Source organism: Nycticebus coucang, chromosome 10 (genome assembly GCF_027406575.1).
Source record: "Nycticebus coucang isolate mNycCou1 chromosome 10, mNycCou1.pri, whole genome shotgun sequence".
NCBI classification, from domain to species: Eukaryota; Metazoa; Chordata; class Mammalia; order Primates; family Lorisidae; genus Nycticebus; species Nycticebus coucang.
Window position 1 is genome coordinate 81,340,652 of NC_069789.1, and position 26,273 is coordinate 81,366,924.

The 26,273-nt window shown below is 37.9% G+C and overlaps 1 protein-coding gene and 1 pseudogene across 2 annotated transcripts in view; both read right to left on the reverse strand.

Moving 5' to 3' along the window:
* The window catches only part of XPR1 (xenotropic and polytropic retrovirus receptor 1), a 269,974-nt gene that overhangs the window by 139,663 nt on the left and 104,038 nt on the right, over positions 1-26,273 (reverse strand). The window lies entirely within an intron of this gene.
* LOC128596005 (T-complex protein 1 subunit zeta-like) lies at positions 13,571-15,486 on the reverse strand (annotated as a pseudogene). Its single transcript, XR_008383040.1, has one exon. The product of XR_008383040.1 is annotated as a T-complex protein 1 subunit zeta-like (transcript).

A 26,273-nucleotide genomic window follows, 5' to 3' on the forward strand; every position in this document is an offset into this window, starting at 1 on the left:
ATTAACACAATGGAACTACGAATTTGAGAAGAAATTCAAAAGCTGTCTCAAGAATTGAACGAATTTAAAGACAAAACCACCACAGACTTAGACACACTGAAGCAAAAATTTGCAGCCCTCAAAGATCTGAAAAATACAGTAGAATCCCTCAGCAACAGAATGGAGCAAGCAGAAGAAAGGATTTTAGACACTGAAGATAAAGCCTATGAACGCTCCAAAACTCTCAAAGAGGAAGAGAAATGGAGAGCAGAAACGGATCATTCTCTCAGAGAGCTCTGGGATAATTCGAAGAAGGGCAATATCAGAATCACTGGAATTCCTGAAACCGATGAAGTGGCCTCGCTGGGCACAGAGGCCCTTCTGCACAGAATTATGAAAGAGAATTTTCCAGACATGCCTAGAGATTCTGAAATTCAGATAGCAGACAGCTTCAGAACCCCAGCAAGACTCAAGACGAATAAGACATCCCCCAGGCATATCATAATGAGCTTCACTAAAGTTAATATGAAAGAGAAAGTTCTCAAAGCTGCCAGGCGAAAGAAAGTTATTACGTACAAAGGGAAGAATATTAGAATGACTGCAGACCTCTCTGCTGAAACTTTTCAAGCCAGAAGAGGGTGGTCATCGACTTTTAATCTCCTAAAGCAAAATAACTTCCAACCTCGGATCTTGTATCCAGCTAAACTGAGTTTCACCTATGATGGAGAAATGCAAATCAAAACTACTTTGAGATATCATCTAACTCCAGTGAGACTAGCCTATATCACAAAATCCCAAGACCAGAGATGTTGGCGTAGATGCGGAGAAAAGGGAACACTTTTGCACTGCTGGTGGGAATGCAAGTTATTACATTCATTTTGGAAAGATATATGGAGAACACTTAGAGATCTAAAAATAGAACTGCCATTCAATCCTGTAATTCCTCTACTGGGCATATACCCAGAAGACCAAAAATCACATCATAACAAAGATATCTGCACCAGAATGTTTATTGCAGCCCTATTCATAATTGCTAAGTCATGGAAAAAGCCCAAGTGCCCATCAATCCACGAATGGATTAATAAACTGTGGTATATGTACCCCATGGAATATTATGCAGCCTTAAAGAAAGATGGAGACTTTACCTCTTTTATGTTTACATGGATGTAACTGGAAAATATTCTTCTTAGTAAAGTATCTCAAGAAGGGGAAAAAAAGTACCTAATGTACTCACCCCTACTATGAAACTAATTTAGGGCTTTCACATGAAAACTATAACCCAGTTACAACCTAAGAATAGGGGGAAGGGGGAAAGGGAGGGGAGGGAGGGGGGAGGTGGGTAGAGGGAGGGGGACAGGCGGGATCACACCTGCGGTGCATCTTACAAGGATATATGTGAAACTTAGTAAATGTAGAATGTGAATGTCTTAGCACAATAACTAAAAAAAAGCCAGGAAGGCTATATCAACCAGTGTGATGAAAATGTGTCAAACGGTTTATGAAACTAATGTATGATGCCCCGTGATCATATCAATGTACTCAGCTATGATTTAATAAAAATGAAACTTCTTGTGCAGAAATAAAAAAAAAGAAAAAAGAAAGAAGCCCCAAATCCCATGTATCAATGGGCAAGAGACATAAAGAGAACCTTCTCTAAAGAAGACAAATGAATGGCTAGCAAACATGAAAAAATGTTTATCATCCCTAGTTATTAGAGAAATACAAATCAAAACTACCCTGAGATACCATCTAACCCCAGTGAGAATGGCCCACATCACAAAATCTCAAAACTGCAGTTGCTGGAGTGGATGTGGAGAGAAAGGAACAGTTTTACACTGCTGTGGGACTGCAAACTAATACAACCTTTTTGGAAGGAAATATGGAGAACCCTCAAAGAACTCAAGCTAGACCATTCATTTGCTCCTGCAATCAATTTTTTCCTTCTGGGCATCTAGCCAGAAGGAAAAAAATAATTTTATCATAAAGACACTTGCACTAGACTGTTTATTGCAGCTCAATTTACAATTGCCAAAATGTGGAAACAGCCTGAATGCCCACAAACCCAGGAATGGATTAACAAGCTGTGGTGTATGTATGTACACCATGGAATACTATTCAGCCATTTAAAAAGATGGAGACTTTACATCCTTTGTATTAACCTGGATGGAAGTGGAACACATTCTTCGTAGTAAAGCATCACAAGAATGGAGAAGCATGAATCCTATGTATTCAATTTTGATATGAGGACAAGTAATGACCTAGTACATGGTGTGGGGTGAGGGAAGGGGACAGCAGAGATAGAGGGAAGGAGGGAGGATTGAGGAAAGGAAGAGCAGAGAGAGGGAAGTAGGGGTGTCTTGGTGTGTGACACACATCTTGGGGGTAAGACACAATTGTTAAAAGGGACTTTACCTAACAAATGCAATCAGTATGACTTGGTTTCTTGGACCCTCAATGAATTCTCAACAATAAAAAAATAAATAAAAAGGAAAGAATTTAAAAACAAAAAAATCCAAGCTCTTAAAAAACTAAAACATACATAATAAACTTTATATATTAAAGCATGAACATTCTACTCATGAATCAGTCTCCTATAAATTTGCTTTGTTGCTTTGTTGCTTTATCTAAAATTCCAGCAGTCTGTTACCTGGTTTTCTAATTCACATAGAAGTAACTTCTAGAGTAAATCAGAAAAGGGTAGAATCTCTTACAGCAACAGTAAGAGATAATAGCTAACAGAGAGAAAAGAGGTAAAAAACTATAAATAAAAATAGCAAGAATAACTCTGCAAAGAGATTAAATGAAGGACAACGCTCTTATCTTCTTAGATTTCAAAAGACTTGGTAAACTACTGTACATTATTGGTAAAAAATAAAAATAAAGACAGAAAAACTCAACAAAAAGAACAAACAGGGGTCCTCAAACTTTTTAAACAGGGGGCCAGTTCACTGTCCCTCAGACCGCTGGAGGGCCGGACTATAGTTTAAAACAAAAACAAAAGTATGAACAAATTCCTATGAACACTGCACACATCTTATTTTGAAGTAAGAAAACAAAACAGGAACAAATAGAATCACATCACCTCATGTGGCTCGCAGGCCGTATTTTGAGGACCCCTGGTAGAGAGTCCAGAAATAAGTCTGCATTTATAAAGAAATTCAGATTAGCATAAAGGGGGCTTCAAATTATTGAGAAAAGAATGGATTATATGACACACAGTGTTGGGACAATTGGTCATCCATTTAGAAACTCCATATGGATTTAAAGAAATAATATTATGAAATACTAGGAAAAAACCATTTGAATACTTCTAGGAAAGGCCTTTCTTAAACACCATACAAAACACAGAAGCCACAAAGGGAATAACTGACACTTTCACAAGATGAAAAATTCCATTCTACAAGCTACCAAAGCAAAGTTAAAAGAGAAGCAGCTTCGAAGGCTGAGGCAAGAGGATTGCTTGAGCTCAAGAGTTTGAGGTTGCTGTGAGCTACGATGATGCCATGGCACTCTACCCAAGGCAACAGAGTTTTTTTTTTTGTTTGTTTTTTTTTGGTCTCAGAAAAAAAAGAGAGAGAGAGAGAGAGAGAAGTAGCAGAGATAAATATATGCAACATTTAAAATAAAGGATTCGCATATAAAATGTATTTTAAAAATTCTTACAAATCAACATTTAAAAGATACTTGGTTCCATAATAAACATGGGCAAGTTAGAACAATTCATAGCAAAAGAAATATAAATGGGCAAGGAACAAATAAAAGGATCTTAACATCTTAGATGTCACATACATGCACCTTTAAAAAGAGGAACTATAATTATCCAACCATCAAATTGGAAACAATTTTAAAATAGTTCTATCATTTTGGCAATGGTGGGATAGATGCACACTCTCATTCCCTGTCAAGGGAAATGTAAATTTGTAAAGCCTTTTAGGAAGACAACTTGGCAGTAGCTATTTTCAACAGCTCCTTTCAGTATTTTCAATGTTCAATCCTATACCTAGAAAGTATATTCTAAGGGAATCTTTGCACAAATGGATATATTCGCAAGGACGTGCATGTACCATTATTTTAAACAGTGATGAAAATAAACTGATGTCCAAAAAGGAAGTGGTTAAATAAATTATGATAATATTATGTACCACTATGCAGTCATTTTAAAAGCGATATACATACACTTTTATGTATGCATACTGTTGAGGAAAAAAATTAAGTAACAATACATACAGCATGATTCCACTTATGGAAAGTATGTACATAAATTAATATCCATACATATATTCACAGAAAGAAGATTAGAAAGATGCACACCAAACTGTTCCTTTTAAATAGGAGTAGGTATGAGAAGGATTCTCACATTTTGCCATCTTCAATTACCGTACTGTTTAAATCCACTATAGTGAGGAAGTATTCCTGAAGAATAAATAAATTATATTGTATAAATAAAGGATACTACCAATTGAAAGAAAAAAGTCACATCCAAACCTTTAAATTATACCTAGTAAAAATGCTAACTAGCTAAAAAGAGTATCTATATTCAGAATCTAGTGGCACACAGAATGATTAAGCTTTTCATTTCAGTTATGAGAAGTTGGTAGAATGATGATTTACAGCTACAGTCCCCAACCCTGGACTGCAGACTGGTACTGGTCCGTGGCCTGTTAGGAACCTGACCACACCCCAGGCGAGGAGCTGAGGTCCAGCAAGCAAAGATTCCTCGGTATTTACCGCCACTCCCTATTCCCCACATCACAGCCTGAGCTCTGCCTCCTGTCAGATCAGTTGTGGCATTAAATTCTCATCAGAATGCAAACCCTAATGTAAACTGTGCATGTAAGAGATCTGGGGTGCACACTGCTTATGAGAATCTAAAGCCTAATGATCTGACGTGGAGCTGAAGGCACAAGCAATATACTTAAGGCATCAGTGTCTCCTGTCGCCTTCAGATAGTACCATCTAGTTTCAGGAAAACAAGCTCAGGGCTCCTACTGATTCTCCATTTTTTGAGTTGTATAATTATTTCATTATATATTACAATGTAGTAATAATAAAGTGCACAATAAATGTAACCTGCTTGAATCATCCTATAACCATTCCCCCATCCCTGGTCTAGGGAAAAACTGTCTTCTATGAAACTGGTCCCTGGTACCAAAAAGGTTGGGGACTGCTGATTTATGTAAACATAACACCTATCATAAGAAATACATAACCTACCTGCTGAATGTTAGAAATTAGTAACTCTGAATTGGAGAACCAGAGAATTTCAGCATTGAGAAATCAATTTTTTCTAATTTTATAGGTGAGGAAACTCGGATGCAAAAAGCCTAAATGACATGAGTTTTTCTCTTCTATAATACAAATTTTATAGAAAAACCACTATATTTTCTTATTATAAAATAATGTCTACATAATAATTACATGAAAGTGACTATTAAGTGTTACAAGCAGCACAAAATGAACTGTGTTTCTTCAAAATTAACATGTTGGAGCTCTAACCTCTTTCCCCCCCAATGTAACTGTATGTAGAAATAGGGCCTTCAAAGAGGTAATAATGGTTAAATGAGACCTAAGGGTCAATGGAACCTTAATCTAACAGGATTGGTGTACCTATAAAAAGAGTAGGAGATATCAGAGACACCTCACCCTTGCTTCTTTTCTCCATCCTTCCATCTCTCACACCCAGAGGAAAGGCTATGTAAGTATACATGTCTGCAAACCAGGAAGAGAGACCTCATCAGAACCAATCCTACCTGTACCTTGATCATGGACTTCAAGTCTCCAGAACTGTAAGAAAATAAAATTCTCTCGTTTAAGCTACCCAGTCAGTCTGCTGTATTCTGTTATGGCAGCTGAGAAGACTAATACAATGGGCTGAATGTGTCCTGAATTCAATAATGAGGCAAAAAGACTCAGCCTAGTCCAAACAGAGCTAGAAAAAATAAATGCAAACCTTAGTAAAATACGTCAACAATGTTAAGATCAGGAGAAATAAGGGCAGCGCCTGTGGCTCAAGGGAGTACGGCGCCAGCCCCATATGCCAAAGGTGGCAGGTTCAAACCCAGCCCTGGCCAAAAAACTGCAAAAAAAAAAAAAAAAGATCAAGAGAAACAGAATAAAGAAGAAAAAATGGTAGAAAAATCTAAATTGGGAGGCGGAGCAAGATGGCGGCCGAGTAACAGCTTCCTTGCATCTGGGCACCGTGAGTCTGGGGAGATAAGACTCCAGGCATCTCTGGCTGGTGAGATCTGCCTATAATCGCCCCTGTGAGGATACAGGGAGTCAGCGAGAGACTTCTGGACCCCAAGGGGAGGACTAAAACAGTGGAAAAACGGCAAGTGGTCGCATGTGTTCAATTCGTCTAAACCCGCCCGCAACTGTAAGTTCAGTAGCAGCGAGACTGCAAACCAGAAAGGCCTTACCTGTGAACTGTTTTGGTGTCTTTGGACTTGGCACTCAGCTGAACTGCCTTGGGGAGAGCCTGAGCAGGGGTGAGGAGAACTTTGGCCCTTGTCTAGGGCCCCAGTCTGAGCCGCTGAGCCAGACAGAGCTAATAGTGCTTGGCTGTGGGTCACAGGGAGCCATTGTGAGCCATCTGCCCCGGCAAGCTCCGCCCTCAGGGTCGCAGAGCTAGAATTGGGTGGGAGCTGGTAACCCAGCGACCGAGTAGCCTAAGGATGGGGGCTGAGCCGCCTTGCAGACCTAACACTCAGGGGCAGAGTGAGACCGGTTTTGGCACACTGGGTAAGTGGACAGCAACTTCAGCAGTGATTCCAGCAACAAGTACTTTCCTGGGAAAGCTTCTGCTCAGCAAGTTTACAAGTTCAAAGTGCCTTTTAAGTGGGCTGAAGAGAGATTTAGGGTCTCTACCTGCTGGGGTTTGAGAAATCAGCAGCCTCCAGTCGTATCATAACTGTGATTAACATCTCATACCGAACAAGACCACGTGTTACCCAGACAATATTTAATAACATATACATACTGCTTGGTTTTTGGTTGTTTTTTTTTTTTTTTTTTTTTTTTGTTTGGTTGGTTTCTTTTGTTTATTTTGATGTTGTTGATGTTGTTTTGTTTTTAATTTCAACCTTTTCCATACAGATCCTTTTTCTTTCTCAATTTTTCTAGTTTAATTATAATTTACCATTGCTGCCTTTTTCAATAACTAGAACTTCATTTTTGCTAGTGTTTCTACTGCTATTATTTGGTTTTTCACCCAATTTTATCCTGTAAAGTCTTCTGTTTGCTTGTTTTGGTTTGATTTATAGCATTTTTGTCTTTCCTTTCTACTTGGTGGAGGTGGGGTACTGTGTCTGATCAGGTTAGCAAAGAGCTGCTGACCTCAAGGGAACCACCCAACTGGGCACCCCCAGAAGGTGGGGTTTTTTAAGGTTGTGTCAAAGTACCCTACTGTACACTTATATTGCTCTGTCTCCCTCTTTCTGTGCCTCTCTTCTTTTTGTCAGTAGTCCTTCTACCCACCCCCTCTACTTTCTCTATTTTTCTTTGTTTTTCTTATCACTCGGTCCTCCTTTCTTTCATCCCTTTTTTGCTCTTCAACCTTCTCACCCTTCTTGTCCTGTAACCCTTAGTCCACAGGCACAAGAACTTAAAGAGCAAGAGGAAGTGAAAGGAAAATTAGGGCAAGGAAACAGATAAAAGAAATCACTCGTGAGGAAGAATCAGCAGAAAACTCCAGGCAACATGAAGAACCAGTCCAGAACAACCCCGCCAAGGGACCATGAGGTAGCTACTGCAGAGGATTCCACCTATAAAGAAATGTTAGGAATGACAGAAAGGGAATTTAGAATACACAGGTTGAAAACAATGAGAGAAATGATAAAAACAATGAAGGAAACTGCTAATAAAGTGGAAAATAACCAAAAGGAAATCCAAAAACAGAATCAAATAAGAGATGAACAATATGAAGAATATAAAAAGGATATAGCAGAGCTGAAGGAACTGAAACAGTCAATTAGGGAACTTAAAGATGCAATGGAAAGTATCAGTAACAGGTTAGACCATGAAGAAGAAAGAATTTCAGAGGTAGAAGACAAAGTTCTTGAGATAACTCAGATAGTAAAAGAGGCAGAAAAGAAGAGAGAGAAAGCAGAACGTTCACTGTCAGAATTATGGGACTTTATGAAGCGTTCCAACATACGAGTTATAGGAATTCTAGAAGGGGAAGAAGAATGCCCCAGAAGAACGGAAGCCATACTAGAGAATATTATAAAAGAAAATTTCCCAAATATCACCAAAGATTCTGACACACTGCTGTCAGAGGGATATCAAACCCCAGGTCGCCTCAACTCTAACCGAGCTTCTCCAAGACACATTGTGATGAACCTGTCCAAAGTCAAGACAAAAGAAAAGATTCTGCAAGCTGCCAGGAGTAAGCGCCAGTTGACCTACAGGGGCAAATCCATCAGAGTGACCGCAGACTTCTCTAAAGAAACTTTCTAAGCAAGAAGACAATGGTCATCTACGTTTAATCTACTTAAACAGAACAATTTCCAGCCCAGAATTCTGTACCCTGCTAAGCTAAGATTAAAAATTGATGGAGAAATCAAATCATTTATGGACATACAAACATTGACATGTCTTGTCACCACAACAAGACCAGCTCTACAGGAAATACTTCAACCTGTTCTGCACACTGACCACCACAATGGATCAGCAGCAAAGTAAGAACAAAGAAATTAAAGGACAGAACATAACCTGCACACTGATGAAAAAGATAAAACTAAGCAATGGACTCTCACAAAATAAGATGAATAGAATACTACCACACTTATCAATTATCTCAATAAATGTTAATGGCTTGAATTCCCCAATGAAGAGACATAGATTGGCTGACTGGATTAAAAAACACAAGCCATCCATTTGCTCTCTGCAGGAAACACACCTAACTTCAAAAGACAAATTAAAGCTCCGAGTCAAGGGTTGGAAGACAATTTTTCAGGTAAATGGTATTCAGAAGAAAAGAGGAGTTGCAATCTTATTTTCAGATACATGTAGATTTAAAGCAACTAAAGTCAAAAAAGACAAAGATGGTCACTTTATATTGGTCAAGGGAAAAATACAACAAGAAGACATTTCAATTCTAAATATTTATGCACCCAATTTAAATGCTCCCAGATTCTTGAAACAGACCTTACTCAGTCTGCGCAATATGATATCTGATAATACCATCATAACAGTGGACTTTAACACTCCTCTTACACAGCTGGACAGATCCTCTAAAACAGAAATTAAACAAGGATATAAGAGATTTAAATGAGACCCTAGAACAACTGTGCTTGATAGACGCATATAGAACACTCCACCCCAAAGATAAAGAATATACATTCTTCTCATCACCCCATGGAACATTCTCCAAAATTGATCATATCATGGGACACAAAACAAATATCAACAGAATCAAAAGAATTGAAATTTTACCTTGTATCTTCTCAGACCATAAGGCACTAAAGTTGGAACTCAACTCTAATAAAAATGCTCGACCCCACCCAAAGGCATGGAAATTAAACAATCTTCTGTTGAATAACAGATGGGTGAAGGAAGAAATAAAACAGGAAATCATTAACTTCCTTGAGCATAACAACAATGAAGACACAGCTACCAGAACCTGTGGGATACTACAAAAGCAGTTTTGAGAGGAAAATTCATCGCTTTAGATGCCTACATTCGAAAAACAGAAAGAGAGCGCATCAACAATCTCACAAGAGAGCTTATGGAATTGGAAAAAGAAGAACAATCTAAGCCTAAACTCAGTAGAAGAAAAGAAATATCCAAAATCAAATCAGAGATCCATGAAATTGAAAACAAAGAATCATTCAGAAAATTAATGAAATAAGGAGTTGGTTTTTTGAAAAAATAAATAAAATAGATAAACCATTGGCCAGACTAATGAGAAATAGAAAAGTAAAATCTCTAGTAACCTCAATCAGAAATGATAAAGGGGAAATAACAACTTATCCCACAGAGATACAAGAGATCATCTCTGAATACTACCAGAAACTCTATGCCCAGAAATTTGACAATGTGAAGGAAATGGATCAATATTTGGAATCACACCCTCTCCCTAGACTCAGCCAGGAAGAAATAGAGCTCCTAAACAGACCAATTTCAAGCACTGAGATCAAAGAAACAATAAAAAATCTTCCAACCAAAAAATGCCCTGGTCCAGATGGCTTCACTCCAGAATTCTATCAAACCTTCAAGGAAGAGCTTATTCCTGTACTGCAGAAATTATTCAAAAAAATTGAGGAAGAAGGAATCTTCCCCAACACATTCTATGAAGCAAACATCACCCTGATACCAAAACCAGGAAAAGACCCAAACAAAAAGGAGAATTTCAGACTAATCTCACTCATGAATATAGATGCAAAAATTCTCAACAAAATCCTAGCCAATAGATTACAGCTTATCATCAAAAAAGTCATTCATCATGATCAAGCAGGCTTCATCCCAGGGATGCAAGGCTGGTTTAACATACGCAAGTCCATAAACGTTATCCACCATATTAAAAGAGGCAAAAATAAAGATCACATGATCCTCTCAATAGATGCAGAAAAAGCATTTGATAAAATCCAGCATCCTTTTCTAATTAGAACACTGAAGAGTATAGGCATAGGTGGCCCATTTCTAAAACTGATTGAAGCTATCTATGACAAACCCACAGCCAATATTTTACTGAATGGAGTAAAACTGAAAGCTTTTCCTCTTAGAACTGGAACCAGACAAGGTTGTCCTCTGTCACCTTTACTATTCAACATAGTGCTCTAAGTTCTAGCCATTACAATTAGGCAAGACAAGGAAATAAAGGGAATCCAAATGGGAGCAGAGGAGGTCAACCTCTCCCTCTTTCCTGACAACATGATCTTATACTTAGAGAACCCCAAAGACTCAACCACAAGACTCCTAGAAGTCATCAAAAAATACAGTAATGTTTCAGGATATAAAATCAATGTCCACAAGTCAGTAGCCTTTGTATACACCAATAACAGTCAAGATGAGAAGCTAATTAAGGACACAACTCCCTTCACCATAGTTTCAAAGAAAATGAAATACCTAGGAATATACCTAACGAAGGAGGTGAAGGACCTCTATAAAGAAAACTATGAAATCCTCAGAAAGGAAATAGCAGAGGATATTAACAAATGGAAGAACATACCATGCTCATGGATGGGAAGAATCAGCATTGTTAAAATGTCTATACTTCCCAAAGCTATCTACCTATTCAATGCCATTCCTATCAAAGTACCTACATCATACTTTCAAGATTTGGAAAAAATGATTCTGCGTTTTGTATGGAACCGGAAAAAACCCCGTATAGCTAAGGCAGTTCTTAGTAACAAAAATAAAGCTGGGGGCATCAGCAAACCAGATTTTAGTCTGTACTACAAAGCCATAGTGCTCAAGACAGCATGGTACTGGCACAAAAACAGAGACATAGACACTTGGAATCGAATTGAACACCAAGAAATGAAACTAACATCTTACAACCACCTAATCTTTGATAAACCAAACAAGAACTTACCTTGGGGGAAAGACTCCCTATTCAATAAATGGTGTTGGGAGAACTGGATGTCTACATGTAAAAGACTGAAACTGGACCCACACCTTTCCCCACTCACAAAAATTGATTCAAGATGGATAAAGGACTTAAATTTAAGGCATGAAACAATTAAAATCCTCCAAGAAAGCATAGGAAAAACACTGGAAGATATTGGCCTGGGCAAAGACTTCATGAAGAAGACTGCCATGGCAATTGCAACAACAACAAAAATAAACAAATGGGACTTCATTAAACTGAAAAGCTTCTGTACAGCTAAGGAGACAATAACCAAAGCAAAGAGACAATCTACACAATGGGAAAGGACATTTGCATATTTTCAATCAGACAAAAGCTTGATTACTAGGATCTATAGAGAACTCAAATTAATCCACATGAAAAAAGCCAACAATCCCATATATCAATGGGCAAGAGACATGAATAGAACTTTCTCTAAAGATGACAGACGAATGGCTAACAAACACATGAAAAAATGTTCATCATCTCTATATATCAGAGAAATGCAAATCAAAACAACCCTGAGATATCATTTAACCCCAGTGAGAATGGCCCACATCACAAAATCTCAAAACTACAGATGCTGGCGTGGATGTGGAGAGAAGGGAACACTTTTACACTGCTGGTGGGACTGCAAACTAGTACAACCTTTCTGGAAGGAAGTATGGAGAAACCTCAAAGCACTCAAGCTAGACCTCCCATTTGATCCTGCAATCCCATTACTGGGCATCTACCCAGACGGAAAAAAATCCTTTTATCATAAGGACACTTGTACTAGACTGTTTATTGCAGCTCAATTTACAATCGCCAAAATGTGGAAACAGCCTAAATGCCCACCAACCCAGGAACGGATTAACAAGCTGTGGTATATGTATACCATGGAATACTATTCAGCCATTAAAAAAAATGGAGACTTTACATCCTTCGTATTAACCTGGATGGAAGTGGAAGACATTATTCTTAGTAAAACATCACAAGAATGGAGAAGCATGAATCCTATGTACTCAATTTTGATATGAGGACAATTAATGACAATTAAGTTTATGGGGGGGAAGCAGAAAGAGGGGTGGAGGGAGGGGGGTGGGGCCTTGGTGTGTGTCACACTTTATGGGGGGCAAGACATGATTGCAAGAGGGACTTTACCTAACAATTGTAATCAGTGTAACCTGGCTTATTGTACCCTCAATGAATCCCCAACAATAAAAAAAAAAAAAAAAAAACACTCATGAATTGGTGCATACTTAGGTTGATTCCACATCTTTGCAATTGTGAATCGTGCTATAATAACTATTTAAGTACAGGTTGTCTTCTTGGTAAAGTAACTTCTTTTCCTTTGGGTAAATACCCAGAAATGGGATTGTGGGATCAAATAGCAAGTCTACTTTTAGTTCTTTGAGGTATCACCAACTGTTTTCCATAGGGCTTATACTAATCTGCAGTCCACCAACAGTGTAGAAGCAATACTTTCTGTCTACATCCATGGCAACATCTATTATTTTTGAACTTTTTAATAAAGGCTGTTCTAACAGAGGTAAGATGATCCCTCATTGTGGTTTTAATTTGCGTTTCCCTGATGATTAGTGATGATGAGCATTTTTAAAATATGACTATTGGCCATTGGTCTATATCCTTTGAAAAGCTTCTCTTCGTGTCTTTTGCCCACTTTTTGATTGGGGTTAATTTTTTCTTGCTGATTCGCTTGAGTTCTTTGTAGATTCCAGTTATTAGCCCTTTGTTAGATACACAGTTTGCAAATATTTTCTCTCATTCTGTAGGTTGTCTATATGCTCTGTTGATAATTTCCTTAGCTGTGCAGAAGCTTTTTTATTTTATCAAGTCCTATTCAATAATTTTTGTGGTTGCTGTGATTGCCATTGGGGTAAACTTCACAAATTCCTTGCCTAGGCCAATTTCTAGAAGAATTTTTCCAACATTTTTTTTTTGTTTGTTTGTTTTTCAAGGAATATTTAATGACAAGTTAGTATAACATATGCTTATCTAACATGTAATTTTATATCACTGTAGCTAAAGCAAAATGGACGTCCTGTTCGCCAGACCTGCTTTTATTTATTTCAGTGCAATTTGAAAAATACTGTATAATTTTGGGACATCAGAATTTGAATAGGTGCCAGTTTTCTCTCCTTTTTTTCATATGGGAAAAGAAAATTCCTTTGAAAACCACTTAAAGCTCAGACAAAAATTCCACAGCTATCTTCCTCAGGATCACTTTGTAGAGTCTTCAAGATTCAGAAACAAAGGAAGCTTCAATTTAGCCTTTCAGAGAAGACATTCCAGCTCGCATGATCTCATCAACCAAGAGCATGTTGGTGGCAATCACAGTGCAGGAGTGAAGAAGCTGTTTCTTTATACAATAGTTGTCCCATACGCCTACTTCTGCTGCTACCATTGGCTCACCTGTGTTCAAGTCCACACCCACAAGTTGACCTGATTTTGAATGTTCAGCCTGAATTTTAACTAATGTTTCCTGAAGGTCAAAACCAGAGTTCTGAGCAAGAACCTTTGGAATAATGAGCAATGCATCAGCAAATGCCTGGACTCCAAGTTGGGCCCGGCCCTTTACACTGAGCTTGTATTTCATCAGGGCTTCTGTCATTGCCACTTCTACTGCACCAGCACCCGGAACCACACAGCCATCATCAATAGCATTTTTGACAGCCCTCAAGCCATCTCTATTGCATCTTTGATTTGAGTGAGTGTGTGCTTATTTGGTCCTTTGACCAGTAGTGTGACAGAGTGAGGATTGTTACATTTCTCAATAAAAGTGAACTTCTCTTCTCCCAATGTATACTCATAAACAAGTCCCGCATGTCCCAAACAGTCAGGATTTAGGTCATCCAAAGAATTTAGAGCTACCCCACCACAAGCAAGAGTCAGCCTCTCCATATTTCTCCTTTTAGCCCTGCGCAGAGCTACTATGCCTTCTTTCGCAAGAGCATCAAAGGAAAAGGGGTCAATTCCCTTTTGATTAATAACAACAAATCCTTTATCTGAATCACCACAGACTTTCTTTTTCAGTTCTATTATTTTTTTAACTCTATCTTCAATGAATTTTCTTTCTGCTTTTACTAGTTTCTCTCTCTCTTCTGCACTCTTGTAAAAAAAGCCAGAATTTACTTCTGTTCTTTCATATTCTAACGACACATTGCACGTGAAGATGTATGCATCTTCTACTCTTTTCTTCATATCAGGATGCCAGGCTCCGTGGTCCAAAACAAGCCCTCTGATTAAGCTTCTATCAGTTTCAGATTTATGTTTCATCTCCATGATCTCAACCATGAAGAGGTCAATAGGTTCATCTTTTCTTTTAATGGCCAAAATAGAGTCCACAACAGCCTCTGTTAAGACATCTGCAAGTTCAGCATGAACTTTAGTTCGAAGAGATGTTCTGGCCACATCTATAAGTGTTTCCCTGTCCATCTCCCTGCTTACTTTCACTTGTTCCAAAAAGTTAAGGGCCTTTTCCTTTGCAGCTTCAAATCCTTCAGTGACTATTCTGGGATGAAGACCTTCAGAAATGTAGAGATCCGTCTGTTTCAATAGCTCTCCAATGATTAGGACATTGGAAGTAGTACCATCACCAGTTATGTCATCCTGGGCTGTTGCCACTTTTGCTATTAAGGAGGCTGTTGGGTGTTGAATTTGCATTTTGTGAAGCAGCACATTGCCGTCTTTGGGAAGCTTGATGTCTCCAGCGCCAGAAACCAACATCTTCGTGGTGCCTTTAGGCCCCAAGTTGGTCCTCAGCACGTCCTGCAACCCCCGAGCTGTGCTGATGTTTACCGCTAGCACAGCCTGGGCTCGGGCCACCTCGGCCTTGGGGTTCAGGGTCTTCACGGCCGCCATAGCTTGATCCAGCAAAGAAAGAAAAAAAAAGCCGGCGTGCGCAAGGTTCAGGGCCGGCTCAGTGTGGCCAGGAGGTACTACTATCCCAACATTTTCTTCTAGAATTATTACAGTTTTATACCTTACCTTTAAGTCATTTATCCATCTTGAATTAATTTTTGTAGCTATTGTGAATAGTACTGAATCTCTGACTTGACTCTCAGCTTGACTGTTACTGGTGTCTAGAAATGCCCATAGTCACCACTTCAGTTTGGCATAGAGCTGGAAGTCCTAGCCAGAGCAATCAGGCAAGAGAAAGAAATTAAGGCTATCCAAATTGGGAAAGAAGAGGTCAAACTATTACTTTTTGCTGATGATAAAATCTTACATCTAGAAAACTTCAAAGAGTTCACCAAAAGACTCATGGAACTGATAAACAAATTCAGCAAAGTCTCTTGGTACAAACTATACAAACTAATACTTTAATAAAGTAAAAAAAAATACAAAAAAACCACTTCAACAATTGGATAGTCAACCACAAAGGAATGATGTTAGATCCTATCTTACAACAGATACTCTTTAAAAAAAAATCCACTAGCCTTAGCTGGGGCAATGGTTTCTTAGATATGACACCAAAAGTATAAGAAACAAAAGGAAAAATTGATAAATTAGATTTCTTTAGAAAGTCCTAACAAAAGTAAAACCTCTGTAGTCCCAGCTACTTGAGAAGATCACTTGAGCTCAGTTCAAGACCAGTATCTTAAAAAATAAACAACACCCACACACACACAAAAGTCCCTCCAAACAACCACCCAAAGAAACACACAAAAAAAAACCTGATGAGTAAAAAGATAACCACAGAATGGGATAAAACATTTGTAAACTGTATATTTTGTATTTGATAGGGCCTATTACCCAGAATATATAAAGATTCTTAAGAATCTTCCATGTCTTTTTCAAAAAGACAGTTTAAAAAAAAAGAAAACTCATACAAATCAATTAAGACAGCCCAATTTTTAAAAAAGAACAAAGAATCTTAAAAGATATTTCTCCAAAGATATATGCAAATGGCTCATAAGCACATAAAAATTTTTCATAATCATCAGTGAAATGCAAATCAAAACTACAAAGTGATGCCCATTTCATACCTAGCAAGATGGCTATAATAAAAAAAGACAATAACAAGTACTGGTAAGAATATGGAGAAATTAGAACCCTCATATATTGCTGGTAAGAATACAAAATGGGGCAGCCACTTTGGAAAGCAGTTTGGCAGTTCCTGAGGAAGTTAAATATAGAGTTACCATATGATTCAATAATTCCAATTCTAGGTACATATCCAAAAGAAGTAAAAAACATATGTTCACAGAAAAACTTATACATAGCAGTCTTACTTATAATAGCCAAAAAGTAGAAACAATACAAATGCCTATTAACTAAAGAACAGATAAATAATATGTGGTATATCCATACAATAGAATATTATTCCACCATAGAAAGAAATGATGTAGTGTTACATGCATGATGGCTTAACACTGAAAATATTATGATAAGGGAAAGAAGCCAGACACTAAAGAATATATATTGTATGACTCCATTAATGTGTAATGTCCAGAATAAGCAAATCCCTAGAAATAAAAAGTAGATTAGTTATTGGCAGGGGTTGGGGGAATGAGGAATGATGAAAATGTTCTGGAATTAGAGTTACACAACCTTGTGAATATAGGAGTATGCACTACACACTTTAAGAGGGTGAATTTTGGCCAGGCATGGTCAATTGTAATGCTAGCACTCTGGCAGGCTGAGGGAGGAGGACTGCTTCAGCTCAGGAGTTCAAAAGTTCAAGACCAGCCTGAGCATGAGCAAGACTCTATCTCTACTAAAAACAGAAAAATAAGCCAAGCATGGTGGAGGGCGCTTGTAGTCCCAGTTACTCAGGAGGCTGAGGCAAGAGGATTACTTGAGAACGCAAGACTTTGCAGTTGCTGTGAGCTATGATGAGGCCACGACACTCTACCAAAAGCAAAAGAGTGAGACTCTGTCCCAATAAATACATTAAATAGGTGAATTTTATGGTATATGAATTAGTCATATGTCAATACAAAATTTTTATATTAAGTTCCAAGTTTAATCCTGTAACAGAAAGACAAATCAAAGCACAATCACCTATTTATTCAACAAATAATTATTGTGCCTATTTATTAGATGCTAAGCTCTGTATTAAATGCTGGGCATATGATGAACAGAAGATATGTGGCTCCTGCTCTTACATAGCTTGCATTCTAGTGATTGAGGCAGAAAAAAAACCCATACAAGTAAATAAATAATTATAAACTGTAAAAAGCGTATGGAGACACCAAACAGAATGATGAGATAGAAGGTAAGAACTGGGATGGATGACTACCCTTGCTGGAAGGTTAAGAGATGATCAGAAAAGACCTCTCCTTAAAAGATGGCAATTAATCTGAGACCTGAACCTAATCAATAAGAAATAAGAAAGAATGAGGACAAAATGATTCCCAACAGAAGGAACGGCATCTTAAGAAAGAAACTGGGGTTACCTGAGGAACTGAGAGAAGCCCAAAATATGAGCAACAACAGGCGGTAACTGGAGGTGAGATGAGGAAAGTAGGTAGGCAAAGGTCCTTTCATGAACAAAGGCCATGTAAGGAGTCTGACTTCTATTCTCAGTGCAATGGAAAGTATTCGTGAGTTTTAAGCAGGAGTTGAAATAGCAGAATTCGTTTCAGTTTTACTGAATGATAATTTAAAATGGCATTTCTCAGGAAATAAGGCATGTAGGTAGAGAAGAATTTTATTCTCAAATAAATCCAGAAAAGATGAGCATAAACAGAGTTAAACTGATTTTTTTAAGGTAGTAGTTCTCGACTTTGGGCAATTTTGCTTCCCAGGGGATATTTGGCAATATCTGGAGATATTTTTGGTTGTTATGACTGGACAACTGGGAGAGTGTTATTAGAGTCTAGTAGTCAGAGGTCAGAGATGCTGTTATATATGCTACAACACTCAAGACAGCAATCCCTACTCTTCTCCCTCCAAACAAAGAATGATCCGGTCCAAAATGTCAACAGTGCCAAGGTAGAAAAACTCTGCTTTTAAGGCAAAAGAGGCTCTACTGTGCATGAGAAGGGGAAGGGGAAGAAGGGGGAAGCAGTATGTTATATAACCTTCCCGAAGTTATTTTAAAGAATACAATCCTTCCTGGGGTTAGAAGGGAAATGGCAGGGGGAATGTGAGGTATAGAATATCTATTAAAATCTCCACGAACAATATTCTGTGGAACACTAATTTGAGAGACACTAATTTTAATATCACCATCACTTCTTTGTCTTTTAATTATATTTCATACATAATAGTTTCTATGACTTCTTAGTTTCTCCTATTTATAAATAAGAACGGATTAATAAAAATTAAATATGTGACTAGGTTCCATCAAATACAGAAAGAATATTTATCATTATTGGTTTCATGCGTTTAAGAAAAAAAAGATTTTTTTAAAACAGTGTTATTTACAACTGGGAATAATGAACTTGAAATTCTATTTTTTTCCAGAAGCTATTTTATCAACAGATGGGTAGATGAATTATATAAAGCATATGGCAAAGAAAATTTCAAGGATAAAAATGTAATTCTAAAATCATTGGTGTAGTAGAAATAGAGCTAAATCAAGAGTCATTCATTCAACAAATATTGAGGCCCTCCTACAGAACTGAAATGTGGCAGGTGTAGAGGGCAACATGATAAGCAAAATATGCATAAATTCTGCCCTCAGAGATTGCAACGTACCTGAGGAAAGACTTTAATCAAATAAACACACAAAAATACAAACGGTACTACAGATTTGAAGAAAAAGATGAGAAAAAACAACAGTGGGACCTTATCTAGTCTGCAAGGTCTGCAGGGAGGGGAAGTGTGGGAGTCTCTGAAGTGTCATTTGAGGGAAAATCTGATATATGAGCAGGCATTAATTGAGCAGCAGAATCTTTTCAAATAGCAGCAACAGTATCTAAGAAGATGCTAAAGAAAGAAAGGGGCACAGTACATTTGAGGAACAGAAGATGAGGCTTATTTAACTAGAGTCTGGGGAGCAAAGGAGACAGTGGTAGAGTTAAGGCTAGAGAAGCAAGCAGAGGCCTGATCAGTTAGGACCTTGCAGAATAAAGGACCAGCCTTCTTCCTGAGACCAGTGAAATGTCTCTGAAGGACTGAAAGCAGAGGGATAATTATAATCAGATATGCCTCCAAAATGAGAAGATATGGGGAGACCAATCAGATATAGACCAGCAGATATCAAGTAAGAGATTATGATAGCCTGAATGAGGGTGAAGGCACTGAAGGCAGAGAAGAAATAAAGAAATTCAAAAGATATTCCAGAGGTAAAACCAACAGGTTTAGTAACAGATTGGATATGGTTTTGTTGTCAACTACCTGTATTAGCTGAGTAAATGATATTCTGGCACTGCATTTTCTCTTAGAAAAACAAAGGCATTTGAATAGGCAATCACAAAGCCCTCTCTTAACTCCAAATTTCATATTCCACAATTAAAACTGCTAATTTCTACAAAATGATTCTGAATCTAACTGGGTTTAAGTGGGCCTAAAAAAGATTTTCTGATCTGAGTTTATCTTGAGGTTTTATCCTATAAGGTTTACTAAACGTGCTTTCAAAATATCCTTAGTAGAACACACAAAAAAATCTTTTAATGTCATTAGTGACATGTAATTGAGATGAAATTAATCTCACTGGCAATAGATCTGATATGATCTAAACTATTATCTCTAATGTCTGCTAGGCAAAGAACACCAATAAATGAAATTATCAATAAATAATTCAAACAAGGGCATAATTCAAAAGTAAAATGAGTGTTATATAACAGTGGTTTCCAAATGATTTTTGCTCTTGAAACCTCTGAAAGAATTTTAGTAACTGTCTTATGTGTTCTGTTATGGTAACAGATTCTAAACACATATAAATAGCTATAAACATTATAATTTCAGATGCACTTTAATTACTCATCAGAGAGGATACCGGGAAGGGTGAGGTCTAGGAGAACAGAGGTCTTCTCAAGAACACCCCAAGGATACACCTGAGGGGTCCTCCCCATGGTGACTCAGCTATTAGGAATTTGTAGAAACTTAACTTCCTGGGACCTGGAAATTTCCCCTTCTGTGAAATCCTGTAGTTCTGTGGGGGCTGGAACAGCTTTTCCTGCTTGATTCAAACTGGCCAACAAGAAAGGTACCCATGGGCTGGAACTTTCTCACCGGACATAAAAAGGGAAAGACCATGCCAGTCAGGGAGCGTGGCCATTTTGAGATTTTTAGATTTGCCCGTAACTCCACCAGCTGAATACAAGCCTTCTTCCTCTTAAATATTGTATTTGAGTGTTCATTCTCTCCATTGGGAGAATGAACAACATTCATATTTTATTTTAAAATAAAACAACAACTCCACCCACAGATGATAAATATCAATGAGCAAACGTTTGAGGAACAAGTATTTATCAATCCAAGGGGAAAATCAGTAACTTTACAGTGGAGAAACAAGAGCAGATACCACTGAAGTAATCAAGGTTAACGCTATCAATAAAATAAGACAGAGCAATATCATGTACCCACTAAAATGATATACTGTGAAGGACATAACATTACTTCTCTACTATTTTTTTTTTTTTTTTTTGAGACAGAGTCTCACTACGTCACCCTCGGGAGAGTGCCATAGTGAGACAGAGTCTCACTACGTCACCCTCGGGAGAGTGCCATAGTGAGACAGAGTCTCACTATGTCACCCTCGGGAGAGTGCCGTGGTGTCACAGCTCACAGCAACCTCAAACTCTTGGGCTTAAGCGATTCTCTTGCCTCAAGCAGCTGGGACTACAGGTACCCACCACAATCCCCGGGTATTTTTTGGTTGTAGCTGTCATTGTTGTTTGGCAGGTCCGGGCTAGATTCCAACTTGCCCGCTCTGGTGGATATGGCTGGCACCCTAGCCACTGAGCTACAGGCGCCGAGCCACTTCTCTACTATTCTTAAGGGAAAGCCTCTTGAATCCAATAAGCAGAAGACATCAGACAAAAATAAACTTAGAGATATTGCACAGATAACTTATTAGAGGAGACTACTCATCAAAGTGTCAAAGTCACGACTAAGGAATTGTCACAGAGTGAAAGAAACTAAAGAGGCACAACAACTAAATGCCAAGTGGGATTCTAAGTTGGATCCTGGTACAGGACATAAAAAGAAAACCTGGTAAAATTCTAATTAGGTCTGTACTTTACAGGGGTTAGTGCGCCATACCTGCATACCAGGGGTGGAGGGTTTGAGCCTGGGCCTGATTAACAAAAAACAAACAAACAAAAAACTAAAAGAAGCTCTGTAGTTTAGTCAATAATCCCGTACTAATATGTTAATTTTCTGGTTTTGCTGGTTGAAAAGTATACATGAACTCTTCTTGCTATTTTTCTGTAAGTTTAAAATTATTTCCTATAAAAAAGATTAATTCAAAATGTCCCATGCTTGAAGGCAAACAAATAAAAACAATCCAAACCTCATCAAGAGGATGAATTAATTGTAATAACATTACCAGAGCTACTTAATTTAAAAGTTAGTCTAGTGAGTCTTAAGTATCAATGTTGCATCATCAAATTTTTTTTTTTTTTTTTTTGAGACAGAATCTCACTATGTTGTCCTCGGCAGAGTGCCATGGCATCATAGCTCACAGCAACCTCAAACTCTTTGGGCTTAAGTGAGTCTCTTGCCATAGCCTCCCAAGTAGCTGGGACTACAAGCACCTGCCACAACGCCTGGTTATTTTTTTTGTTGCAGTTGTCATTGTTGAAATAAGCTAGCCCAGGCCGGGTTCAAACCTTCCAACCTTGGTGTATGTGGCCAGTGCCCTACCCACTGAACTACGGGTGCTGCCAACAAATATTTTTTAAATACCTATCATGTGCCAGGAACCGTGCTATTGACTAGGGCTATAGTGATCAAGAAGGTAAACATATTTCTTATATTTTGAGAGAAAAGAGACAATAAATAATTAATTAGAAGAGCAATATATATAATAAAAAGGAAAGCCCAGAATACTTGGAAAGCATATCAACAGGCACTACTAACCCATTATAAAGAGGTCAAGGAAGACTTCTAAGAAAAGTGACACTTTAGTTGAGACACAGAGAAGGAACTGAGGGATATGGGGCACGAAGTGGTAACAATAAGTGGGAGTTGAGAGCATGGCTGACTTGAGAAAGAAATCCAACCCTGCCAAAAAAAAACAAATGAAAGAGAAAATAATCTAAAACAAGGCTGAGACAGAGGCTAGATGAAAAGGATATGTAAGACTTTTAAAAAGATATAGTAAGTAAGCGGGGGAATAACATGATTTGACATACTTTTTAATGAGGTTATTTTGAGAGCAAAGGTTGAGACTTTCATTTCTGGAAACAAAGCAGATTAGATACCCTAGGCACCTTCAAAATACAAAACACCTAAAACTGCTGGGTAAAATTTAAAAATTGTCTGCTACAGAATTAATGCTTATGTCCTCCTTACTCCATTTGGATCCTGAATCCCGAATCCCCAATATAATAGGTAGGGCATTTAGCAAATAATTAGGTTTAGTTGAGGTCATGGGGGTGGAGACTTTATGAGGGGATTAAAAAGAGTAAAAGACATGAGATCTCTCTCAGCACACACAAATGAAGGAAATGCCATGTGAAGATATAAAGAGGAAGCGAGCCCTCACCAGAACCTACCCATGCTGGCACCCTGATCTTGGACTCCAGACCCAGGAAAACTAAAAGTCCACTATTTAAGTGTCCCAATCTATGGTAATTTGTTATAGCAGCCCAAACTAAGACATCATCTCTTTATATGCATAACAGAAAGAAAGAGAAATTTTTAGAAGCCCAGATAATAAGACAAAAACAAATATAAGGAGATAATTGAGCAATGAAGCAAAAGGCTATGTCAAGGAGGACTAACTATGCTAGTTAATGAAATAATAAAACTATCAAAATTAACCAGTACATAAAATAAACTCAAAACCAAAACAACTATTTAAAAGAAAAAATAGTGAGTTTAAAAACCAACGGATAGGGCGGCGCCTGTGGCTCAGTCGGTGGGGCGCCGGCCCCATATACCGAGGGTGGCGGGTTCAAGCCCGGCCCCAGCTGAACTGCAACCAAAAAATGGCTGGGCATTGTGGCGGGCGCCTGTAGTCCCAGCTACTCGGGAGGCTGAGGCAGGAGAATCGTTTGGGCCCAGGAGTTGGAGGTTGCTGTGAGCTGTGTGATGCCACGGCACTCTACCGAGGGCCATAAAGTAAAACTCTGTCTCTACAAAAAAAAAAAAAAAAAACAGATAGGGTGGCGCCTGTGGCTCAAAGGAGTAGGGCACCGGCCCCATATACTGGAGGTGGCGGGTTCAAACCCAGCCCCGGCCAAAAAAAAAAAAAGAAAAGAAAAAAACCAACAGATATAGATATTCTTTGCTGTAGACAAATTGAGACCTCTTCTCTGAAAATAAATACAAGCTGTACTGCTGGGAGCAGCAAAAGTTGACCTTGTTTTTTCTTTCCAAGTGATCAGGCTATTCTGTTCTTTTAATTCTATGTGCTATCATAATAGGCTTCAATAAATGCCCATTTTACTTACATCATCTAACTTCAGTTGCTTGTAATAAAAAAACTCAACTGATAATCATTTTCATATCTAACTAGTAATATACATATCATCCACAGAGATAAGCTAATTTCTACCTACATTTAGGGTTTGTGATTCCAGGTAAAACACAGTAAGTTTTAGGGGAGTCAAGAGAGTAAAAACTTAACTTTGATGGTTAGGCAACCTTATTATACAATCTACAGCTTAAAAGCAAATGAGTAAACTCCTTATAAAATAACAGTCATTTCATCTAAATATGTCATTTTATCTTATATCAAGGTCACTAGACTGTTTATATAGCCCAGATTCCTATCAGAGGCCTGATCTTAGTATATACTTGTTACTCAATAAATTCTAGGAGAGATCATAATTATTCCAATCTCGATTACCCTTCATTTCAGAGTAGGAGGTATTTAATCCTACCTTCATTCAAGGTAATGAGTTCTTTTGCAAAACAAAAGGACATGCTCTATGAAAGCAGAGTTGCAACTCTGCGCCCTCCAAGTTTAACCTTAAATATGCATTTTTCACAGGAAAACTGAACCTTTTGTTTAATGTCTAAAAAGCATCAAATTAAGGAAAATAGGTATTACAATATAAACCATTAATTAATACAATTTCTATGAAGCAACAGGGTGGGAATTTTACTTTAAAAAAGGACAAAAACTATGCAAGAGAGGTTCCCAAGAACAAAATTTTTCTTTTTTTTTTTTTTTTTTTTGAGATAGAGTCTCACTATGTCACCCTCAGTAGAGTACCATGGCATCACAGCTCACAGCAACCTCAAATTCTTGGGCGTAAGCGATTCTCTTGCCTCAGTCCCAAGTAGCTGGGACTACAAGTGCCCGCCACAACACCCAACTATTTTCTATTGTTGTTGTTGCAGTTGTCCTTATTTAGAAGGCTGAGGCTGGATTCAAACCTGCCAGCCTTGGTGTATGTGGCCGGCACCCTAATCACTGAGCTATGGGCGCCAAGCCCCAAGAACAAAAATTAAGACACAAAGAAATCAAAGACATGTTAAAGCGGTCATTCCTAATCAGAGGTTCCCAGATAAACTATGAGGAATCCCTTCCGAAACTAGATATAAATGATAGAGACCCTGAAATGGGTCTGTATTTTTCTTAAAATACTCAAAGTGGTTCCTTTACCTTAAGGAAAGTTAAGGTAAGTGACTGCTTCAGAATGCCAAAATCTTTAAGAGAAGGAGATACAAGAGTAATTCTTTTCTGTTCCAGAATGTCTGGAACAAATTAAGTCCAAACAGATTGCAGTTGACTAAACTTAATGAATGTTAGTCAGTGAAAAAGTGTCGATTTTCTGAGCTTACTGAAATCTTTAGCTATATAATTTTTTATTCACATAAAGAAATGAAGATCTTTTCTTTGGGCAAGATAGAGAGAATCACTATGAACAACAGCTCAGAGCATTAAGAACACTGAGAAATGGCTCTTGTTACTACTAAGAGGAAGGAATGTGACATGTCAAAGGGGTTGGAATGGATTCAGTGGGATAAAAAGCTATTAGTTCTTGCAGCAAATTTTATATGCTCCTCAGACTCACTAGCTTTCCATTTAGTATTCTCTATTTAACTTTGGTGAAGGGTAGCATGCCTGTATCCAGCAGAGTGAAATAGCTGATGATTATAATTTCATTGTACAAAATCCACTTGACAAAAATCCTTCTCACACAGAGAATTACATAAATGTAATCACAGCCATGTCTCCAATCTAAAATCAGGTGGTATTTCTCAAAAGAAGATTATAACAAAATTAAATGCCATTACAGTGCTTCAGGGTCTCATACAGAAGCATCAATTCTGACCATTTATATTTGACATATAAAGTTCAGAAATCTATCAATCTTGTATGAATGAAGCAAATTCTCTAGCAAGCTATCCAGGGTATCCAACCTTTTGGTTTCTCTGTGCCACATTGGAAGAAGAGTTATCTTGGGCCACACATTAAATACACAAACACTAACAAAAGCTAATGAACAACAACAACAAAAGGTCTATGAGTAATTTTCATAATTTTCATGAATATCATGAAAGTTTCTAATTACCATAGATAAGCAAAAAAGTCCTCACATAATTTGCATGTGGCTGTGTTGGACACTCCTGCCAGTCTCAGTTTCAAACTAAAAAAATATATACTCAAACTAAAAAAACTCCATAGTAAATCTTAGTTTTGTGTCAA